This window comes from Schistocerca americana, chromosome X (genome assembly GCF_021461395.2).
Source record: "Schistocerca americana isolate TAMUIC-IGC-003095 chromosome X, iqSchAmer2.1, whole genome shotgun sequence".
Taxonomy (NCBI): domain Eukaryota; kingdom Metazoa; phylum Arthropoda; class Insecta; order Orthoptera; family Acrididae; genus Schistocerca; species Schistocerca americana.
The window spans coordinates 680080495-680089025 of record NC_060130.1 but is presented as its reverse complement, the minus strand read 5'-3'; the positions used below and the strand labels follow the sequence as shown (position 1 = coordinate 680089025).

General features: G+C 41.8%; 1 pseudogene; it reads right to left on the bottom strand.

Annotated features, from left to right (window-relative positions):
- Nucleotides 1–8071: 8071 nt before the first annotated feature.
- On the bottom strand, nucleotides 8072–8189 carry LOC124556883 (annotated as a pseudogene).
- Between the last annotated feature and the right edge of the window lie 342 nt (nucleotides 8190–8531).

Sequence of the window (8531 nt, the reverse complement as noted above, 5' to 3'; positions counted from 1 at the left end):
CCGACGTGGACCAAAACTAGCGGCTGCTGCCTTGTGGCTGGATACTGGCTTATAAAAGGCTGAAGGAAGAAAACGTTGAGAATAAAGTACCTGGTCCAGCAGGTTGGGGCTTACGCAGTTCCTCACTCATTTGAAAAATTAAAGTGCTAATAAACTTAATAATATGCCTAGCCTAGGAAAAACTGGTATCTGGGACGACGAACTGGCGAGGGAAAACGGAGAATGATATTTGGATGCTGGAATGTGCAAGGTATCTCTATAAAACTGAATATATTGCCAACAGAACATGACAGTTTCAAAATGGATGTTGTCGTACTCTCTGGGACCAAGGGGAAAGGCAAAGGAGAAGAACAACTTGGTAATTATGTAGATATTTGGAGTGGGTTGTCCAAAGCGGTAAGAGCCAAAGCAGGAGTCTCCACTATGATAAAGAAACCATGGAAAAAGAGAATCACAAAGTGGAAATTTATTAATGAACGTATTATTGTGGTAAAAATGACTATTTGCCAGAGAAGTTGTAATTGTTGGTGTATATGCGCCCACGAATGATGTAAGAGACCAAGAGAAAGATACTTTCTGGACAATCGTTAGGGAGACTATAGAAAAAATCCCAAGGAGGAAGGAACTGGTTATCACGGGGGAGATGAAGGGAAGTGTAGGAATTAGACAATCATGTCCGATAGTGGAAAAACATGGAGAGACACGATACAATGACAATGGAGAACGACTGACTGAAATTTGTGAACAATTTGATCTGAAAATTAACAACACATTTTTTAAACACGAGGATATTCATAAATATACTTGGCAACAAAATACTAGAGAACTTCGTTGTGTAATAGATTATATTATCGTTAGACAGACAAGTAACGAACATTCTTTGCTTCCAGAATGGAAAAAAAACAATGAAAGAATCATGTGGAGAAAGTACAGAGGAAACGTACGCTTGCATAAAATCAAGTGTTGTAAGTATAGCAACAGAGGTGGTGGACATAAGGGGAAACAACTACAGCCGTACGGCAGAATGGCGGTCGGAGGAAATAGAAGTGGCAGTTAAAGAAAAGAGGAACGGATTCAACAGGTGGCTGAATGATAAATCGGAAGTAACAAGAACGATCCACAAGGAAAAGAAGAATGAAGTGATTAAAAAAAGGTAGCAAAGAATGAAGCATGGAAAAGGACATGTGCGAATGTCAATAGCAAACTAGGATTTGGGAAAGCGAAACATGCGTGGTCAGTAGGGAAAGGACTTCGACAAGAGACAAAAGCCAAAACCAATCTTCAACTGATAACTCCAAAAGAATGGGATGAATATTTCCGGAAATTATTAAATGGGGATAGAGAAGAATATCTGAAGCACGGAACAGTGGAAGAAAATGAGCAGGAAGGGGAAGGGGGGAAGGTCCAAGTTTTAGCAAGCAAGATGAGTAAGGTATTAAGAACAGGGAAGAATGGTAAATCGCCTGGACCCGGCAATATCAATCTGGAGGTCTTAAAATATGCTAGTGACTAAATTGTGGAACTAATAACACGGTTATTCTGTAAAATGTTATGTGGACATTCAGTACCCAAGTGAATGAAGCTGGGCTATATTAATACTATATTTAAGAAAGGGGATCACAGAAGGAATTTGTGTTATAAACGCATTAATGAGAATTTTTGGGAAAATTATTAAAATAAGCTGGAAATAAATTTTAAAATCCAGAAAGAACAATGTGGCTTCACAGGTAGTAGCTCATGCGAAGACCATATTTTCACATTACGACAGATCTTAGAGAAACATAGGGAAAAATAAAAAAAACAGAGGGATTTAGAAAAAGCGTATGATACTGTCCCGAGAAGACCACTTTGGAGAGCATTACGTTTGGCAAACATAAAGAGTCCATTAATTAAAATAATGCAAAAAATTTATAAAGATAACATATGTCAAGTGAAAATTGGTAGTACACTTTCACAGAAATTTAGTACAAGCAGGGGTGTGTTCCAAGGCTGCCCCATGTCACCAGCATTATTTGAAATCTATATGTATATACATCAGTTTTAAGACATGGTCTCGTAAATGCGATGGGATGTGGCTAGATATTAAAAATGTTGTTTATTTATATCACCTGATATTTGCCGATGATGAAGTAGTTATAGCACAAGACGGGGGGGATGCAAATTATATGTGTAAGCAATTAGCAATGGAATACAGAAACTGGGGATTGAAAATTAATTACCAGAAAACAGAATACCTCACTAATGATCCAGATGACTTATACATAGAAGGAAAGAAATTCAAGAAGGTCAGTACTCCTGTTATTTAGGATCCATTTTAGAGTTGCAGGGAAAATATGAGGTAGAAATTAATAAAAGAATCAGCAGCAGAAGGAAAGTCATTGGGATGCTCAACTCATTTTTATGGAGCATTAATGTAATAAACCAAACCAAAAATATCATGTTTAAATCGGTACTAGAGAGCATAGTTATATAGGAAGTGGAGATTTTGATTAAAAGTTTGAAACACTTAAAAAAACTGCAAGCAGTAGAAATGGTCTTCTGGAGAAGATCAGTAAGAATTTCTAGAAAAGAGAAAGTAAGAAACGACGCAAAAATAAAGAGAATGGAAGTAACAGAAGCAATACATAAGGTGATGGATAGAAGGGAGTTACAATGGTTCAAATGGTTCAAATGGCTCTGAGCACTATGGGACTTAACATCTTAGGTCATCAGTCCCCTAGAACGTAGAACTACTTAAACCTAACAAACCTAAAGACATCACACACATCCATGCCATAGGCAGGATTCGAACCTGCGACCGTAGCAGTCCCGCCGTTCCGGACTGCAGCGCCTAGAACCGGAAGACCACCGCGGCCGGCGGAAGTTACAATGGTACGGGCATGTAAGGAGAATGGAGAAAGTCAGAATTCAGAAAATGATCCTGGAATGGGAACCGGAGGGAAAGATGAGAAGACGACGCCCTATAACCACCTGGCTCCAACATGTACGATTAACAGTGAGAAGACGTAGCGCAGTGGAAGGAGATATACAAGATCGAAACACCTGGAGGAACATCCTGAGGAGATAAATTAAGATCTTATGTAAAAAAAAAAAATGGCTCTGAGCACTATGGGACTTAACGTCTGAGGTCATCAGTTCCCTAGAACTTAGAACTACTTAAACCTAACTAACCAAAGGACATCCATGCACGAGGCAGGATTCGAACCTGCGACCGTAGCGGTCGCGCGGTTCCAGACTGTAGCGCCTAGAACCGCTCGGCCACTTGGGCCGGCCTCTTATGTAAAAGATGTAATAATTTTCGTGTACTTGTTATGTGGGAGAAAAACCCATGTATAGAGGAAAGTCTCATTAAACAAAAAAAAAAAAGAACAGTTTTTCTTTCTTTTGGTGCATATTTCGCACTTATTGTAAATCTTTCTTTCATTTATAGAATTCATGTAAAGATGTTACAAAAGGAAACCGGCTTGAAACGTTTTCTCCTTCCTTCGTTTAACCAGAAAATTTATAGCATTTACTTTCTCACTGAAGACTTTTACTGGACACGTAGTTTTTGGGGACTTGTAAAGAACCCTACTTTTGTTATAGACTTTAATTAGCACAACAATCATCGTTCGAACCACAATGCAGGGCATCGCCAGTATTATTTCCTGTTTCGTCTAATGTTTACGAAGCTTGTAACACAATGTGGACACCATTGGAATGATTGTCCAAGAAATTAACTAATACATAAATCATATCCAGGTCTTCAAGAGAAACAAGTGATATCGAATGCATGCCACGTTCTTCGTATCTCTTCTTTGCAAGGCTGAAAATATTAATTGTATTTCACATTACTGTTAAACTCTTGAACCTGCACCATCACAGATGCTATCAGCAAGCATATACCAAGAAACCACGAAGAAAACTATTTCAGTTTTATCTGCACTGTTAACAATTAGTGATGCCGCAAAGGAAACTTACTTATTATGGATATTAAAAGAGCTGCAAATCTGAGGCAATAGTAACTATGTACGATTGTGCCAGAGAACATATCAACGGAAAATGAAATTCCGTTTACAAATTACGATCGCGTTGTGCCGCCTTTTCTGTTTATCGATGTGCCATCAACCAAGGACAAGGGTCCGCAATGTTGTGCATGCGCTGTCTGCTACAGCTGCGGCATGGATGTACTGGGCATAGGAAAAATAATGTGAACACCTGTACTTACTTGGGAATGGTTTATTAATAAGGGATTGGACCCCTATTTGCCAGTAATACAGCTGCGATTCTCCATGGAAAGCTGGTATTTAATGATTGTTTAGTCTCCAATGGAATGTTATGCCACTCTTCAACCAGAACCTCTCTAATTTCTGTAGTGACGAGGGAGGCGGAAATCTGCTCCGAAGTCCGCGCTCCAATACTGACCGTAAGAGTTAGATAATGTTCAAGTCCGGGGACTGTGCTGGCAAGGGAACATGCTGCAGATCAGTTGCATGCTCCTCATACCACGACTGAACTTTTCCGGCAGTGTGAATGGGTGCATTATCGTCCTCAAATATGACATCATTGTTGGAGAACAACATTTGAATCATGGGGTGCTCCCGATCACCTAAAATGTTCACATAATCGTTGGCTGTAGCCCGGCGTTTGATAGTAATGATTGGAATACCATGTTATGGCGGCCCACACCATCACACTTCCACCTCCATGCTTAACCGTTCGAATCAAGCAATCAGGATTGTAGGTTTATTTTGGCGTTCTGCAGACGTAAACATGGCCCGATGTTGGGAACAAAGTAAATTTTGACTCTTGAAACATTCAATAAGTTGGCTGTCTTGGTTACTGATACTCCAGCTAATCAAAAATGGTTCAAATGGCTCTGAGCACTATGGGACTTAACATCTGAGATCATCAGCCCCCTAAACCTTAGAAATATTTAAACCTAACTAACCTAAGGACATCACACACATCCATGCCCGAGGCAGGATTCGAACCTGCGACTGTAACGGAGGCGCGGTTCCAGACTGAAGCGCCTAGAACCGCTCGGCCTCTCCGGCCGGCCCAGCTAATCAGGCCCCCACAATTTGCACTCTTTGTAACTCTGTTAGGTCTTTCATTGTACGTCAACCTCGGCCTCTAAATGCAAATACGAAGCGTGCACTACTCGAAAACAACCTGATCTGATGCCTAATCCGTACTGAACACACAGAGTCCAGAGCGATTCGTGCCTTACCGGCATTGTTGACAGTCAAACAACCATTCCACTACTACCACTGTTCACATTATTTTGCCTATCCCTTCTACATTTCTTCAACCGCCTTGAGAGCTATGAATTAGGCAAACTTCAACATTTGTTTAAAGACTCGCAGCGTGTCTTAGCCGCTAAAATTTTGTCATTTTGTCATTACGTTTCTACCGTTGCATTCTTCCTGTAAAAAAACTTTCAGGACAGGTTTCGACATGGTGGATTGGACAGTTCTATTGTTAGCAATGCTCTGTTACAGTTTGCACAGTGTGCCACAGATTGATTTGAGAGGACTGCAACTGATGTGTATTTAGGACATTGAATCATTGAGCCGCTAGTTAGTTTATTGGTGAGGGTGCTTCAGTGAATTTGTAGCTGTGAACACAGTCTGGTGTTTTCCAATTAATTTACGATGCGATATTATCCGCTATTGTGGTCTCGAGTCATTTTATTAGTTCAGCGTAACAATTTGTGTTGCTCACAAGTCAACAGTTCAATCGGACAATAAATTATATTTTTGAAACTTCAATCATCTTTTGTTGGATACGAGATTTATAGCTTCACCTACATTTAGCCTAGCATACTTTAGAGTTCTGGCAAGTATTTAATTTTAATTAAAATTTAAATTTAAAGTGACGCAATTTAGGAAGAAGTCTGCTACCCGACTAACGTAGAGAGAGAGCGCCATTATTTGTACTGTTCTGTCTTTTAACACAAAGTCGCTCCCTGCAGAACCCCAGCCACAGGTGAAGGGCAACTCAGTAATTAAAAACGTTCACTAAGATGTCCATTCATAGTTACTGTGGAAACCGTAAACAAATGTCTTAATCCTTCCAATATTATGGCAACTAGAGGCCATACACACATGTTAGACCCCCAGTTTAGCAGACACGCAATACAGATCACAGTGGCGAGTCAGAATAAAGTGAAACGCAAAATAGTAGAGGTTGCTAATTGCAGAGCAAAGGATGTCATTTTTAAGGAATGTTGTCTTCCTGTATAAATCCAACATCAATCACAGTCAGTCAAGGAGTAACTGAAAACGTAATTACTGATTTGCCTGAAGGCGAGATAGAGAGTTACAGTATATTGGGTCGTATCAGTTAAAAGACTTGCAAGTAAATGGAAAGCGGGTGGGCGAGTTGAAGCAAAGTCGTTGCCCGTTGCATAGTCACACAGGAAGCACAGCATCAGCCGGCACCTACGTACAACCTCGGCATGCGATGTCCCATTGAGCCGTACTTAACGACCAGTCCTGCACTGCTGTAATTGCTTCCACTACGGACGCAGCAGCGGGCAGTGCAAAACGTTGCCCGTTCAGCGCGAGACCGCACGACTGTACCGAAAAGGAATGCATCCGATCTGCGTAAATTGTCTAAGACGGTGGTCGTCAAATTTCTTTGCTTAAGTGTGAATACTGACATTGTGATCAGGCACTTCGTGCCACATATGTACCGATATTATTACTAATAATTCGTAACCTGCACAAACTACTGTGTTACGAGCCCCACAGAAAATAGCTGTAGTAAGACTGCAGTATATTGGCCGCCGGCCCCCAAAGTACTTATCGTTAAAAATCGACACCATTCGAAACACTTCGTGTCAATTCTTCTCTGATTCTTATTACTGTCACACTCAGCGACACAAAGTTGTGACACTGTAATTGCTTGAAAAAATGTTGTTGTGTTGTTTGTGTGACCAGATTATTAACTGATTAATAATGGGTATTGTACTGACGAGTTCTGCTAGGAAAGTAAAGTCCGACTGGGCACGAAATGTGGAAATCCGATGAAATTTTCGCACATGTGCAGGGCGGTCTCTAGTATGGCCATTGATAGCGGCACGTCGCTCTCTTCAGTTCTGAGTACACAGTGAGCGCCTAGATATACCTAGAAAATGTCTCTGGCCAAGTAAGAGGACATGGTGAGAGATTTCGCCTTCTGTCAGCTGCCCACATAACATAATTGTCATGTGTTTCGTTCTTCATGAGAATAACTCGGCCGCACTCTGCAGGGGCAAAGAAGACGCTGCAACGTTTTCGATGGGAAGTGTTTGATATCCCACAATACAGCCCGTAACTGACTGTCCCTGATTTTCACCTCCGCTCACATGAACCACTGGCTATGAAAGCAACATTTTGGCATGGACAACGAGTTGTAGACCAGCGTAGAGAATCGACGGTAAGCACAGGCGGCTGCTTTCTATGACGAGAGTATTGGAAATTTGATACAATGCTACGACAAATGTCTAAATCGGAGCGGTGACTACATAGAGAGGTAGATGGAAGGTGTAGCTAAGTGTTTCAAATAAAAAAATTGAGTTTCAGAGTGGTTTCCATTTCGTCAACGATCGGATCTTACTTTCCGAATAGCACTCGGATATTTTACACGATCACGCCGGCGTTGATATATGTTTTTCTCGCCGTGGGGTGGCGAGCGTATTCATACTTTACTTCACCGGACAGCGCTACTTTTCGTGTTTCTTGTCGTGAGGCGGCACGGCGGTCGTATTCATACGCCAAATGCTAACACAGTGACCATTACTAATATGATGACCTTTATAAAAATAACCACAAATTATGCGACATCCCATTTGCTCAGAAACCTCTCTCTTTGAACTCTCTCTCTCTCTCTCTCTCTCCGTCCAAACAGGCCTTGGAAGGCCCAACGGCACCGACCGGCCGCCATGTCATCCTCTCGGAGCAGGGGCGTCACTGGATGCGGATACGGAGGGGCATGTGGTCAGCACACCGCTCTCCCGGCCGTTGTCAGTTTTCGGGACAGGAGCCGCTACTTCTCAATCAAGTAGCTCCTCAGTTTACCTCACTAGGGCTGAGTGCACCCCGCTTGCCAACAGCGCTCGGCAGACCGGACGGTCACCCATCCAAGTGCAAGCCCAGCCCTAAAGCGCTTAACTTCAGTGATCTGACGGGAACCGGTGTTACCACTGAGGCAAGGCTGTTGACTCTCTCTTTGAAGAGCCACAGAAAATGATTGTATTCACAGTTGTTCGCTGCGCCTAGCTGATAGGTAAATACATTATACGTGATTGTTTTGCTGGTAGTATAACTGAGAGGAAATTGAGGCTGATCGACCTGCCGCTCTACCACATTGTCTTTCGCGGAGAATCATGTTAGTAGCGGTACAACTACAGACTACAAATTGACTCACTTCACTTTCGAAATAAAAGTTCCAATATGGGTCTGTACTCCGTTGTGTGAGTGTATTGGTGTTCAAAACCATTAGAACGAAGAGTGCCAGAGATAATCAACGGATACATATTATGTTGCAGTGCTTGTGTTTTTAAG